Genomic DNA, 15,797 nt, shown 5'->3' on the forward strand with positions numbered 1-15,797 from the left:
TTTGGCGTGAAGCATAACTTTGAGGTCCGGCCCCGCCCCCTCAACATGCGTCGGTTTGCACCGTTTTGATAACTTTTGGTCCCCCATGCCTACTGAGCAAAATGGCGCAAGTTTGAAACCGATTGAGCGAAATCCCTAGGAGGAGTTCGTTCAAATTCGCCATGTACGAAAAGTGAAAAACGGCCAAAATTGACCCTTTGACCCAAAATGGCCAACTTCCTGTTTGGTTTAAGGCATACCTCCAAGAGACTTTTTTTCATGTTTCAGTGGGTTCTACATGTGTACCAAATTTCAGCTCTCTAGGACTTACCAGTTGTCATATCTCACGTTAGGGGGCGCTGTGGAGCAGTTTGGCCACGCCCACTTTTGGTTACATTAAATACCTCAAATTTCTCGCGGGGGACAATTTTGGGTCAAATATGGTGAGTTTTCGAATATGCTAAGGCCTCCAAATTAGCGCTCTTTGACGGAAAAAAATTTGAAACGACACAATTTCAATAGGCCTTCGCAGCGCTAGCGCTTAGCTGCTCGGGCCTAAAAAAAACCCAACAACCATATGTCTGCAACAAGTTGAATGTTTTCAAACCTAAATGGTTGAAATAGCCTAAAATACACAGAAGCACCATAAAGATGAAACTACCAGACTGGTAGTAATGTGACTTCAAAAATGCTGTTTCTGAAGAAGTAAAGCATCACAAAGTCACTGATGTCCATAATCCAGATCTGATGGTTGCATTATTCAGAATGAGCTCTGGAAATCATCCATCCATCCATCCATTATCTTCCGCTTATTCCGAAGTTGGAACGTGGGGGCAGCAACTTGAGCAGGGAGGCCCAGACATATCTTTCCACAGCCACCTCTTCCAGCTCTTCTGGAAGGATTCCAAGGCGTTCCCAGGCCAACTGAGAGACATAGTCTCTCCAGCGTGTCCTGGGTCTTCCCTGGGGTCTCCTCCCAGTTGGACATGCCCGAAGCACCTCTCTAGGGAGGCGCCCAGAGGGCATCCTTATCAGATGCCCGAACCACCTCAATTGGCTCCTCTCGACGTGGAGGAGTAGTGGTTCTATTTTGAGTCTCTCCCAAATAACTGAACTTCTCACCCTATCTCTAAGGGAGAGTCCATCTACCCTGCGGAGAAAACTTATTTCAACCACCTGTATCCGCGATCTCATTCTTTCAGTCACTACACAGAGCTTATGACCATAAGTGAGGGTAGAAATGTAGACCGACCGGTAAACAGAGAGCTTTGCCTTACAGCTCAGCTCTCTCTTCACCACAACGTACCGGTACAGAGTCCGCAATACTGCAGATGCTGCACCAATCCGTCTGTCAATCTCATGCTCCTTTCTTCCCTCACTCATGAACAAAACCCCTAGATACTTGAACTCTTCCACTTGAGGCAGAACCTCACCCTTGACCTGAAGAAAGCAATCCACCCTTTTCCGATTGAGGACCACGGCCTCAGATTTGGAGGTGCTGATTCTCATCCCAGCTGCTTCACACTCGGCTGTGAACTGCTCCTGTGAGAGCTGAAGATCATGGCACGATGACGCCAACAGGGCCACATCATCTGCAAAGAGCAGAGACAGAATCCTGAGGCTACCGAACCGGAAACCCTCCACCAGCTGGCTACACCGAGAAATTCTGTCCATAAAAGTTATGAACAGAATCGGTGACAATGGGCAGTCCTGGCGGAGTCCAACTCCCACCATGAAGGTGTCCAACTTACTGCCGGCAATGCGAACAAAACTCTCGCACAGCTTGTATAGGGACTGAACAGCCCGTAACAATGGGCCTCCAATCTCATACTCACGGAACACCCCCCACAGTGTACCCGTTTTTTCGAACCGGACTAAAGTCGGTCCCCCTTCCAACCAAATTAGGTGTTCAGTGACTCAGAGAGCCGGACGGGACCGTCCAAAAATATATTTTGGTCCAGGACCGGCCGCTCCCACTCCACCAGTCACTCTGAGCGCACCCTGCTGGCCAGGTGACCCCTCGAGCTGGGGAGTCATCGCACAAAGGTCCAGTGTTTTTTCTCTCTCTCTCTGGACCCCAACGAACTCTCATCTGGACCTTTGTGGGCCTACCTGGTTCTGACAAAAATCGCCGGGTGATATTTCGCTGGTTTTCTGCTGGACTGGCCCTCGTGGTGTCTTCATAGGTGTGGGGGAAGTGTACCTGTGACCCTCGAACTGGACCAGAACCGAATCGAGTTGGCTGTGGGGGACTTTGTCTTCAACAGAGCCGGTCTCAGCTTCAGTGAGCAGTCCGTTACTTTTAATGAAGGACTGTCCACCTCGGTGGAATTGCAGTTTTCGCCTGGAGGAGACGCTCCGGTGCTTTGAAGCACCGCCTGATCGGGCCGCCGGACCGGAGCAGAAGTGGACCGGAGCAGAACTGGGCCAGGGACAACTTCAGCCTCTTCGTCTCTCGTGCTGTGGAGCGCCGGAGCCGGACTGGAGCAGAACCGGACCGGACCAGTATCAACTTCAGCCTCAGCCTCTCCAGTCAGTCTCGTTTTTCACCGGGGGTGCCTCTCGTGCTGTCGGGTGCGGAGGTGTCGTGCAGAGAAGCGGAGGAGCAGCGTGAAGGAGCAGCGCTGTGAGGTGCTCAAGAGACTTTCGGAGTTTGTATTGGAGTTGATGCAGGCCTCCATCCAAACTCACCTGGATAATAATTAATTTTATTCCGGATCACGCTGTTGGCCCCTGTTGACCTGAAATGAGCTAGGATCATGCCTTTCACTTCAGGAGGATTTTCTGGCAGCTCGCTCTGCTATTTGCTGCGAATTATCTGTTTCTGTTTCGGCCTGTTGATTCTGGACCCAGCTTCTGTTTCCCATGGGAGCATCCATCCATCTTCACTGGGGGGCCGGAGCCCCCCTCAGCCCAACTCAAACTGCAGTTGGGCCACCTCGTCATGTTTGTTTGCCCATTTGAACTGTGACGTTTTATGGTCTGAGATTTTTCTGCATCATTCATATTATTGTCACTATTTTCAGATCTCAGACTATCTGGAGTCACTGAATCTTGTTAATACACCTGGATCTGCCCATCACTGCAACTTTCACTGTTTTTGGGTTCTGAATGATCGCGTCTTCATTAATGTTTCTCATGGTTTGATTATGGGGGCTAATTGTCTCACTGTTAACTCCTGTAATTACACATCAGTCACAAAAAACTCAAGAAAATGTCTGATAATAATGTTGTTACTGCTCTCAGGGATTCAACCCAACCCTGGACCCCCCACTATTTATATGACACCAAATGACTTTAAAAACGTGTCTGGGCTTCATTTTCTGCATGTAAACACACGTAGCCTTCTGAGAAAACTTGATGCCTTGAAAATTCTGGTCAGTTCTTCTGGGGCAGATGTAATCTTCATCTCTGAAACCTGCCTCAACAAATCTGTACTCAATAATGACCTGTCAATCAATGGATTTAACATCTACCGCTGTGATCGTCACAAAAAGGGGGGGGGGGTCGCTGTTTACATTAGAGATTCTTTGGTTGCTAGTCCTGTGTCTTCTAAAACAATTCCTAACCAAATTGATGCCTTAGCTGTAAACATCACTTTGAATGGAGGCCAGATCTTATCTGTAGTCTGTTGTTACCGTCCCCCATCAGCAACACCTGAGGCTCTGTCCACCCTGATGGAATTCCTTGGTAATTCTTCAGCCTGCTGCCATCAGGGAGGAGACTGCGGAGTCTCCAGGCTCGAACTAGCAGACTGAGAGACAGCTCTGTTCATCAGGCAGTCAGGATGCTGAACTCTCTGCCTGCTCTGCCTCCCCTCCCTCTTGTACCGCCTTAACACACAAAACTTTCACACATTTCCACACAACACAAAAATTTTCTAACACTGAACTTTGCATCATTAAAAAACAGGTTATACGCTCAACACATGCTCATGTGCTCATTCAATTTGCACTACTTTTTACATTTGCACTACTGTTAATATTCAAACTACTGTTCATATTCATATTCAAACTACTGTTTATATTCCAACTACTGTTTATATTCATATTATTGTTCATATTCATACTACTGTTCATATTCATACCACTGTTCATATTCATACTACTGTTTTTATTCATACCACTGTTCATATTCATACTACTGTTTTTATTTTTAAAACTCTTTACATTTGCACTACTGTTTATACTCATACTACTGTTTACATTTGCACTACTGTTAATATTCAAACTACTGTTCATATTCATATTCAAACTACTGTTTATATTCCAACTACTGTTTATATTCATATTATTGTTCATATTCATACTACTGTTCATATTCATACCACTGTTCATATTCATACTACTGTTCATATTCATACCACTGTTCATATTCATACTACTGTTTATATTCATACCACTATGTCACTTTACCTACACCAATATCAAGGACTTCATACATACACCGTGTACATTCACTTCAAATGCTACTTTGCCACTCACTACAAATATCAATGTCAGGACCTTCATTTCATTTTATTTTATAGATATACTTTTTAAAATATTTTTATACCGTATAGTACAATTTAAGACAGTATCATGCTTTTATTATTTCATTTTATGCTTATGTTTAATAAATGTTTTAATGTTAAATGGTTATTGTTGCACCGGAGTCTGAGAGAAATGTAATTTCAATCCTGTGTATGTCCTGTACATATTGCAGCTTTTGACAATAAAGTGACTTTGACTTTGACTAATTTAAAATTCAAAGAGATCTTTTTGGCAGGAGACTTCAATATTGACTGGGGTAAGTTGACTCCCCTCTGTGATAAATTCAAGGAATGTTGCCTGTCTCTCAATCTAACCCAATTGATCAACTCTCCCACTAGATTAAATAAAAACCGTCCTGAAAAATCCTCCATCTTAGACCTGTTTCTAACTAATATGCCTCACAAATTCCCTGGTACAGGTGTATTTGCCAATAGTGATCATTGTGTGACAGCTGCTTTGAGAGATATTAAACTTCCACCTTCTAAGCCCAGATTAATTCAAAAAAGGGATCTGAAACATTTTTGTGAACAGTCATTCCTCTGGGATCTGTCTCACTTTGACTGGCATCGTATTCTGTTAACTGATGACGTGAACTCTGCTTGGAACTATTTTCATAATAGTTTCATTTATTTCCTGAACATACATGCTCCTTTTCGTCAGTTCAGAATAAAGGGACGAGACAGCCCCTGGTTTACTCCAGAGCTAGCTGACCTCCTGCACAGGAGAGATCATCTTTGGGCCACAGCGAGAAAATCTGACTCAGACACTGATTGGTTGAGTTTTTGATTTGTCTTGGAATCTAGCTGTTTTTTGTTTTGTTACCTTTTCCTTTTAGCCATCCTATTTGTTAAAAAAAAAAAACTGCAGTATGACTTTTTATAACTGTTTATTGCTGTTGCTGTTGTCCATTGTTGTCATCTTTCTTTGTTGAAATCAGGTCTCTTGTAAATGAGTCCTCGAGGCTCAATGGGATTTATCTGTATAAATAAAGGTTGATTGAAATGTACAACTGCTGTCAAAGCAGCAAAACGCAACTATTTCTTATCTCAGACCTCCAAAAATCTAAATGACCCAAACAGATTCTAGAAAACCATCAAATCTCTCTCAGGCACCCCCCAATCCTCTGACCTCCCATCACAACTTCTCGTTAACTCTGTTCCTGTGTCAAATAAGCACGAGATCCTGAACTGCTTCAACAAACATTTTGTTGCTTCTAGTTCTTTATTTGACACAGTTACTAATGGAAAATCAGCCACTTCACTTAATAACCAAACTTTTACAAATCAAATCCCTCCTACAAGTCAATCCTCAGTTAATCACAGCTTCTCCTTTTCTCCGTTCTCAGTCAGTGAGGTTGTGTCATCTGATTGGCGGCCGTTTGTTTTGGACAATCGGGTGAAGAAAGGAGCTGAGCTGTCAACTGATCACCACCTGGTAGTGAGTTGGATCAGATGGCGGAGGAAGATGCTGGACAGACCTGGTAGACCCATACGTGTAGTGAGGGTTTGTTAGGAACGCCTGGCAGAAGAACCCGTCAGAGAGATCTTCAACTCGCACCTCCGGGAGAGCTTTAACTGCATCCCAGATGAGGTGGGGGACATTGAGGCTGAGTGAGCCATGTTTCGCACCCCACTTTTTGAGGTGGCTGCCTTGAGCTGTGGCCACAAGGTTGTTGGTTCTTCTCGTGGTGGCCATCCACGAACTCGGTGGTGAACACCCCAGGTTAGGGAGGCTGTCAAGCTGAAGAAGGAGTCCTATCAGGCCTTGTTGGCCAGTGGGACTCCGGAGGCAGCTGAGGAGTACTAGAGGGCCATCTTCATTCCAGCAAATGGGTTGGTCCACTTAAGGAGTTTACTGCTTTGTAGGGAAACAGTTTTATGGAACTCCTCTGACTGATGAAGTCCTCTGGATAGAGAGCAAAACGTCTGCATAAAAAAGAAACTGTCCAGATGACCTGGCTGAGAATTATTAGATTTGGGACTTGGATGACTGAGCATGAACTTTGTTGCCTTGAACCACTTTGGCTGTGGCAGCCTGTCTGGGAGGAGTCGACCAGGGACAGGACGGCCCCCTAAAACCATCTTAGCTCCAGCAAACAGGTTGGTCCACTTAAGGAATTTACTGCTTTGTGGGCAAACAGTTTACTAGAACTCCTTTGACTGATGAAGCCCTCTGGATAGAGGGCGAAACGTCTCTATAAAAAAGAAGCTGTCCAGATGACCCAAATGAAAATTATTGGATTTGGTACCTGGATGATTGAGCATGAACTTTGGTGTATTATGTTTATGTTACACTGGACAAGCATTTAGTTATGAAATGCAATAATTAAAAAAAAAGTGTAGCAATGGTTAGCAAGCAGTTGTTCCATGTAATCATACTGCCTCAACCCTTATGGAGTCCCAGGAAATGGATAAGGGAGGCTAGGGAGTGGTCATCACTGATAAGTGGTGAGTCAAAAGGAGTATTCTAAGAAGAGAACTTGAGGATGTGTTTATAATAGAAGATTTTACAATGTTCAATAGGGTATAGAGAGTTTTGCCTTTGATTTTGGTTTGAGTGTTAATTGAATGTTTCACTTTTATTTAATTGAGTGTTTCTAAAATCTGTTGTGCAAACCAGGAAGCGGGATGGCTCTGTTGAAGGTAAATGCTGATGTTCCAAATTAGAACTTGCTAACAGATAGTTAACTTTGGGTTTGGTTTTTATTATTTGTATTTTATTTATTTATTTTTTCTTTCTCAGCAGCCTGAGAAGATGGAGTTCGTGAATCGGGGAGGTGATTCTGGCTGGGCCCACATAATACATACAGATAGCCTCCACTAAACCAAAAGTCAGCCAGTGCAGACTCAAACAGCATTGGAGTTTTGCATCTTGGGCCTCTGGTCTTGGTTACCAAATCGAATATCATGTATGTACAGGTTGACACTGAAACCGAGTCTGACCAATGTGACTTTTGTTAGAACTGCACTTCTGTAACAACTGCAAAGAACTGTTGGCCAAGCAACAACCTGAAATATGTGCCATACCTGAAATTTTATGAAACTTTGTCCAGATGTGGTCCTGGACTTGCCCTCGGCAGAACATTCAGTCAAGTCTCGCTCTATGTTTAGCTATGAACTGCTGCACATAGCTGAACAGATCTCCAGACAAAGGGAGAATACCTGAAGACAGTAAAGCTGGTGGTCCAACTTTCCAAAGTCACTAACGACATCTGCAGCCTGGGTGAGGTATCAACCCCACATTTGATCTGTGATGGTGATCCAATGACCTTGGTTTCATGATCAAAGCTGCAATTTGCTCTAACATAATGAACACTCACATAGGCTCATTTTTCAGACATGTGCAACAACATGACACATAGATGATTTTTAGAAGAGCAGAATAGTACTGTTGTGGGTTGCTGGACTACCTGCCCTTTCCAATTACTCTGTGATAAAAAAAATGTTTTATTACCTCAAAACCTTATATAAAGATGAATAATGCTACACCCCCCCCCCCCCCCCCCACACACACACACACACAAGCAAAATATTGACTTTTTTTCATTCATTTAACCTTTTGTTTTTGTAGGTTATTCTCATGAGTCACAAAGACTCATTTACAAGAGAAACCTGTACCTGAGACCAGACTTGCATTAAGTTTGCTAATGTTTTCTAAAGTAAATATGTAGTGATGTAGGGACAGCTTTCGCTGTAACATACTACTAATTAATTATTCTTAAAGCTAGTTCAAGCACAAATAATATTAATTGTTTAATTAACAACAGATTCTTTCTTTATCGAGTTAAATTTCTGCCATGTGACCAAGATAACTTGAGAGTGAAGTATATAATTAGTGACATGAGACGTAATTGATCTTTGACCCATCAGAATAAATGCGGTCATTTATTTAACAGAATCAAAATTTAACATCAAACATATACATTTGATTGGCTGATCTGTTTCTGATTAATAAACTTAGCACGATTTATTAAACAAGACAACAGAAGATTACTGATGGAGAATAATTAATCTCTGAAGGCATCTAGCTTGATTTACTGGCAAATAGAAGTTTAAAGAGAAGGAGTAAAGAAGTTTAAAGATTTAAATGGAGGTTTAGATGGATGAAGGAAGATGTGTTGACCAGAAATAGCACCCTTCCTCCGACCCCAGCTCAGCCCTCCGGTACACTCAGTGCGTGACAACTCATTACCTGAGCAGAGGATACATTAGCTCCGGAACAGAGGTCCATTGGTATGCTAACTTTTTAGCGTCTCCGGTCAGGGTGGCTGAGAATCTTCCGAAGTAGTTCCATATACTCCGTTCAACAGAATAAGCTTCCTTCGAAGTTGAGAGCATTTACTGCTCGGGGTGAGTCACAGTGAGACAGTTGGGACTCCGTTGGAATGGACGGACCCTTGGCACATGGTCCAATTCCATACTCCAAAGCTGACTTTCAGTGAGAACTGAAAGTTCCTGTACGACTCGCCATCAGACTGAGTCTTCCAGTAAGGCTGAAAGTTCCAGGAAGACTGAGAAGACAGAATAGTTCCAAGAAGTGTTGACTTTTAAAGGGTATCCACTTCCTGTCACTTGGTACTTCCTGATTGGTTGAAACAACCAGCAGGGGTGGAGTTTTAGTGATTTCAGAGGGTCATTAGAAGTCAACAGACAGCAGAAATGTTTTCAAGAACGGTTAGTACAGACAGAGAAATATTTTGAAGAAATGACAGACTTTGCAGGTGCCAGTTTCTTATTTACTGTCTGAGAGTTTTAAAAACAAGGCACTCCGTTCTCATAACTTGTTCTCTGACATTTGACAGACATTAAATCCACTCATTATTCAGACAGAAGATTAAAATGCACACTTACTTCGTAAATAGACATTTAACTTGTATGATCTAAGTCTAATGAGGTTTAAAAAATCATTAATACAGTTTCACAGTTGATTTAAATGAGTAGTTTACTTCAACATTAGAAATGGTATGAACTAAACACACTTTTGATTATCAAGATATTGTAAAATAGTTAATGATAATATAAAAAAGAAGAGTGTTCTTTCAATTGATTAATTCAGGATATAATTAAATAGTCTCTTGATGAGATAATTTGTATTTCTGGATTCAAATCAATGAAATAACAGTTCCTGTCCTCTGAAGGTCTTCAGAGACAGATTGATGCTGGAGGTCTAGTTCACTACAAATATATGTTTGCATTTGCCTTTGAAGGAGCTCATTTAGTGGGTCTGGTTTGCGACAAGGTATGCAAAGAATAGCAAACTTGTACGCTCTTCACTGAGACTGACGTTACATGTTCGTGGTGAGATGCATTGTGTCACTTCCTGTTTGTCTATTGGTAGCTCGTGATTTGTTTGCCCAAGTCATCTCTGTTTTCTGGATTTAACTGACTTTTGCACAGTTTTTCATTCTAATTCACAAACACACTTAGTACAGTTATTTTTCTACTGTTGGATAGTGCTTAAAACACCTCTTATCTTTAAACACTTCTCGGTTTTTATTGGTGTATTTGGCTCTGCTAGCTCTTGCTAGCATTAGCTTAGCATGGCTGCTGCTTCTCTCCCTGCTTCCTCTGTTTTCTCTTGCTCCATGTGTCAGGTGTTTAGTTACTCCTCTGCCTCCTTTAGTAGTAATGATACATGTAACAAATGTAGTCTTATGGTAGCTTTGGAAGAGAGGCTGTCTGAACTGGAAGCTCAGCTCTGCACTTTAGAAAAACCATTAGCTAGTCAGCGCAGAACCACAGAGACTAGCTCCTGTTAGCGGTCCTCCAGCAGACCCCAAGCAGCCGGGACCCCAGGCCGGCTGGGTGACGATCCGGAACAAGCGTGGTAAATGGTAAATGGACTGTACTTATATAGCGCCTTTCTATCTTATTTCAAGATACTCAAAGCACTTTACACTGCAATCTGTGCCTCATTTACCCATTCACACAGCACTAGATCTCTACAAAGCCAGTTGAACAAATCATTCTAATGAGACTAATCAGTGCTTTAGATCACATTCATACACTGATAGGACACACATCAGAGGCTATGAGGGGTTCAGTGTCTTGCCCAGGGACACTTCGGCATGTGACTGCTGGTGGATTCGAACCCCCAACTTTTGCATTCGAGGACGACTGCTCTAACCACTCAGCTACAGCCGCCAAAGTCCTAAGGCTAAGCCCCCAGTTCAACACCGACCCGTTCACGTTTCTAATCGATTTTCCTCGCTCAGTGACACACCCGCTGAGAAGCAGACCCTGGTTATTGGAAGCTCCATAGTCCAAAACGTGGCTTTAAGGACTCCAGTGGCCATAGTCAAATGCATTCCGGGGGCCAGAGCGGGCGACATAGAATCTTATCTGAAACTGCTGACTAAGGCTAAGGCTAAATACAGTAAGATTGTTATTCACGTCAGCGGTAATGACACCCGGTTACGCCAATCGGAGGTCACTAAAATTAATGTTGCTTCGATGTGTGACTTTGCTAAAACCATGTCGGACTCCGTAGTTTTCTCCGGCCCCCTCCCCAACCTGACCAGCGATGACATGTTTAGTCGTATGTCGTGGTTTAACCGCTGGGTGTCCAGGTGGTGTTCTGACAACGACGTGGGCTACATAGATAACTGGAGTTCTTTCTGGGGAAAACCTGGTCTGATGTGGAGAGATGGCATCCATCCCACTTTGGACAGAGCCACTCTTCTTTCTAGAAATATGGATGATTTTGTTTATCCCCCAAATTATTGACAACCCAGGGTCCATTCCAGGAAGCAGAGTTATAGTCCTCCACCCCTCTCTGCTGCTTCTCCTCTGTTACCCACCCACACCCACATTGAAACAGTGTCAACTCGCCCACGGCTCAAATTCAATAAACCAAAAATCATATCTAAAAATATAAACCATAAAAATCTGATTAAAATAAACACAGTTACTTTACCAGAGCAAAATCATAAAATCATTAAATGTGGATTATTGAACATCAGATCTCTTTCCTCTAAATCCCTGTTAGTTAATGAACTGATAACTGATCATCATATTGATTTATTGTGTCTGACAGAAACTTGGCTACAACAGGAGGATTTTGTTAGTATAAATGAATCCACTCCTGTTAATTATTTAAATGTTCATGTTCCTAGAACAACTGGCCGAGGTGGAGGAGTAGCTTCTATTTTTCAGTCAGGATTATTGATTAATGCCAAACCAGTTATTAGTTATGATTCTTTTGAATCGCTTTCCCTCAGTCTTTCTCATCCAAAATGGAAATCAGAAAAGCCACTTTTACTAGTTGTTATATATTGTCCACCAGGAGCTTACTCTCAGTTTCTGTCTGAATTATCAGAATTATTAACTGACTTAATATTAAATACTGATAAAATCATCATAATGGGTGATTTCAATATTCATGTAGATGTTGAAAGTGATAGTTTAAGCATAGCCTTTAATAATTTAATAGACTCATTTGGTTTTACCCAAAACGTCCGCACATCTACTCATTCTTATCATCACACTCTTGATTTAGTTCTGACCTATGGTGTAGAGATTAAGGACTTGGTAATAGTTCCTCAAAATCCTGTTCTGTCTGACCATTTTTTAATAACCTTTGAGTTTACATTAAATGACTACACTGTCACTGAGAGTAAATTTCATCTCAGCAGGTGCTTATCAGAAAATGCTGTAACCAAATTGAAACAATCTCTTCCATCAATGTTTTCCTCTGTCTTGCAGAGTAATGCATCAGAGAACAGAGACTTAGATCATCTAGTTGATCATCTTACAACTTCAATACAAACTTCACTTGATAAAATTGCTCCACTGAAAAAGAAAGTAATCAATCAGAGGAAACTGGCTCCTTGGTTCAATTCTGAGTTACGTACTTTAAAGCAGGCATCTAGAAACCAGGAGAGAAAATGGCGCTCTACTAATGTTGAAGAATTTTATTTAACTTGGAAAGATAGTCTGCTAACATATAAAAAAGCTCTCCGTAAAGCTAGAACTTTATATTACTCATCTTTAATAGAGGAGAATAAAAATAACCCTAGGTTTCTGTTTAGTACTATTGCTAGACTAATTAAAAGTCCCATTTCTGTTGAACCATGTATCCCTACAACTATAAGTAGTGATGACTTCATGAGAAGTAAACGGTAAACAGACGGTAAACAAGAGAAGCTGGCACCTGTGAGTCTCTCATTTCGCCATAACATTTCTCTGTCTGTTCTTAAAACATCTCACTGTTTTTCTGACTTGTAGTAACCTCTTATGTCACTAAAACCACACCCCTGTTGGTTCTTTCAACCAATCAGGATTTCCCAAAAAAGGGACCGGAAGCGAACTCTTTAAAAAGTCGACACTTCCTAGTTCCAGTCAGTTCAAAGTTCTGAGAGCAGAACCGAACGAAAGTTCTGAAGTGCTGGAGTTAGTTGGGAGTTCTTCCGAGTCTCGTGGGGATTATGGAATCTTCCACATCTGAGTGGAACTCTGACGGGCTCACAGCTCATGTGAGTCCACCCGGGAGGTGAGCGTGCTGTTGAACGAAGTACCGTCACTACTCCGGACGTTTCTCTGCTATCCTACGGAGAAGCTGAAATGGTAACGTTGAAAGAGAACTCTACACTGAAGCTGAGATATCTTCTGCAAGGTAAAGAGTCGATTTCCACTACCGAAGTGTACCGAGGTAGAGCTGGGTTAGGATGGAGGGTGTCGTTCTTCGTCAACACATTTTCCCTCACACATCTTTTCTCTCCATTTAAACTCCTTCATTCCCCATCTTTAAAACTCTTCTATCTGCCAGTAAAAGATAAGCTAAGCCTGCAGACACTTATTTAAGACCTAAGGATATGTCTGTTGTTTTAAGTTGCAAGTGAGAAATCATGGCCGTATGATTTCTCATTGTAAAGCTCATTAATTAAGCTGTGTTAATTGTAATCAATCCGCCAATTAATGTAAATGTGTGATGTGTTTTTAAATCGTTTAAAATAAACGACCCACTGTTGTTGGTGAGTCAGAAATTTAAAACGTCTCTGTCCACATTTACTCCACAAAGCACGATATGACTTAGTCCAGAAAAACGAAAGAATCTGTTTAAATAAAGGATAATATCAGACGCATATTATCTCGTTACATTACTGGTGGCCCGTTACAGGTCTCTCATTACACTTTATAAATAAAATTATTTCAGAGAGAAAATTCAAACCATCCTTCCTTCTACTATCTCTAGTCCCCTGTCAAATGAAGCATCTTTAAAAATTTCACTAGAGCCTGATTTATGTTTGGACAGTTTTTGTCCTGTTGAGCTCTGAATTGTCAAAAATAATAACCTCATCCAAACCATCCACATGCCTGCTAGATCCCATCCCAACCAGACTGTTTAAAGAGGTATTTCCACTAATTAATGTCCACATTTTGAATCTACTTAATTTGTCTTTAATGGATGGTTATGTACCACAGAGCTTTAAGGTTGCTGTAATTAAACCTTTACTTCAGAAGTCTGACCTTGATTCAGAAATTCTGGCCAACTATAGATCTATATCTAATCTAACTTTCATCTCAAAAATTCTAGAGAAAATAACAAAGTCCATGCTCAATAATCCAGGTATACAATCCAACATTTTTCAGTCAGGTCATCTGGACAGTTTCTTTTTCTGTGCTGAAACGTTTCGCCTTCGATCCAGAAGGCTTCATGAGTCAAGGAAACACACAACACAAAACTGATTCTTCCTCCAACAGCTTACTCCAAAGTGGAACAAACCAGTTACGTTGGTGCTAAGATGGTCTCTTTGCCACGCCCCCTCCTACATTGCCGGCCCTCTTATTATGGTTACGGTATAAAAGTGTTCTTGAACCAGAAACATATTTGCAGAACATTCGAAATGAGAACTGTAGCAGATCTTTATGACTATTAAGATGTTCAGCACGAGGCGTCATGGTGGCTCATTGGGTAGAGCTGTTACCTGTCAGTTAAAAGGTTGTTGGTTCAAATCATGGCCAGGTTCCATTCGCGTTTGCATGTTATCTCCGTGCTTCATTGGTTTTCTTTGTGTACTCTGGTTTCTTCCCACAGACCAAAAACATGCATGTTATGCTGTTTGATAACTCTAAATTGTCCCTCGGTGGTAAGAGTGAGAGAATGAATGTTTGTTTGTCTCGTTTGTCTCTATGTGACACTGTGATGGACTGGAGACCTGTCCAGGGTGTTCCTGTGATGGACTGGAGACCTGTCCAGGTGTCCCTTTGATGGACTGGAGACATATCCAGGTGTCCCTGTGATGGACTGGAAGCATGTCCTGGGTGTCCCCCACCTCTCGCACAGTGACTGCTGGACATGGGCACCAGTGACCCAAAAAGGAAGAAGCGGGTAAAAGATAATGGATGGATGGATGATGGCTGGATGTTCAGCTCATAGTGTAGCCATTGAACGTGGCAAGTGGTCTCATTACCAGGAATGAGTGTTTATATTGTAAACATGTTTTCTGGATTTTAAGTTGGTGAAGATTAGAACCTCTTCATTTTTGTCTGTGATGTTTATTGTACACTTCATGAAACACTGGCTCATAATAATTCCTTTGTTAGTTTAATGTCTGTTTGTGACACATAAAAGGCTTGGTTACTTGGAGCATACAACTATAAGGATTTTAAAGCTAGGGAAACATATTTTATTTGTATTAAGTATAAATGGTATTCACAACAACTTATATATGTAAAGCTGTAGTAGGCTGTAAATACTTGCATGTTTGTGAGCTGTTAATGAATTATTTTATAGTTGTTTTGCTGTAGAAATGTGAGCCAAAAGACCTTATATTCCTGAATATACTACTTTTGATGTGACTTTGTTGTCATGTCATTGTTTTAATAGATTTCTATGGATAGAATAATGTTGTTGTCAAAAAAGAAATGACTCACGTCGACAGTTGACCAAAGTTGTCCCATAGGTGTAGTCCGGGCACTCAGAACAAGTCCGGCCTCCAAAGCCTGGTCTGCACTCACACTGACCTGTCCGCTGGAAGACACAAACTGATCTGAGTCCAGTTTTATTACAAAAAAATACTGTGGGTTACAAAAGTTTTCACCTCCTTGGTATGCTCTCTGTTTTGTTTTCTGGAACTTGAATTTTTAGTTTTATTTGAATAAACCCACACAAAATATTTCAAATTAATGAAATTAAATGAGAGTGGCAACACGTTTTAAATAATTCTATACATATAAAACTAAAATGTTGCTCATGTGTCTATATTCATTCCCTTTGCTTTGAACCCTTGTCCACAGAAGCCACATTATTACTGTATGCAAATAGAATTAAACTGTGAACAAACGG

General features: G+C 41.6%; 1 protein-coding gene across 1 annotated transcript in view; it reads right to left on the reverse strand.

The window, feature by feature from the left end:
* Positions 1–15,473, reverse strand: part of LOC119411629 (laminin subunit beta-3) — a gene marked incomplete in the record, with an annotated part of 118,531 nt that extends 103,058 nt beyond the window's left edge. Inside the window, 1 exon segment of the mRNA XM_037678535.1 lies at positions 15,386–15,473.
* Positions 15,474–15,797: the final 324 nt, after the last annotated feature.

Source organism: Nematolebias whitei, chromosome 7 (assembly GCF_014905685.2).
Source record: "Nematolebias whitei isolate Nwh7 chromosome 7, NemWhi1, whole genome shotgun sequence".
In the NCBI taxonomy this organism is placed as follows: Eukaryota; Metazoa; Chordata; class Actinopteri; order Cyprinodontiformes; family Rivulidae; genus Nematolebias; species Nematolebias whitei.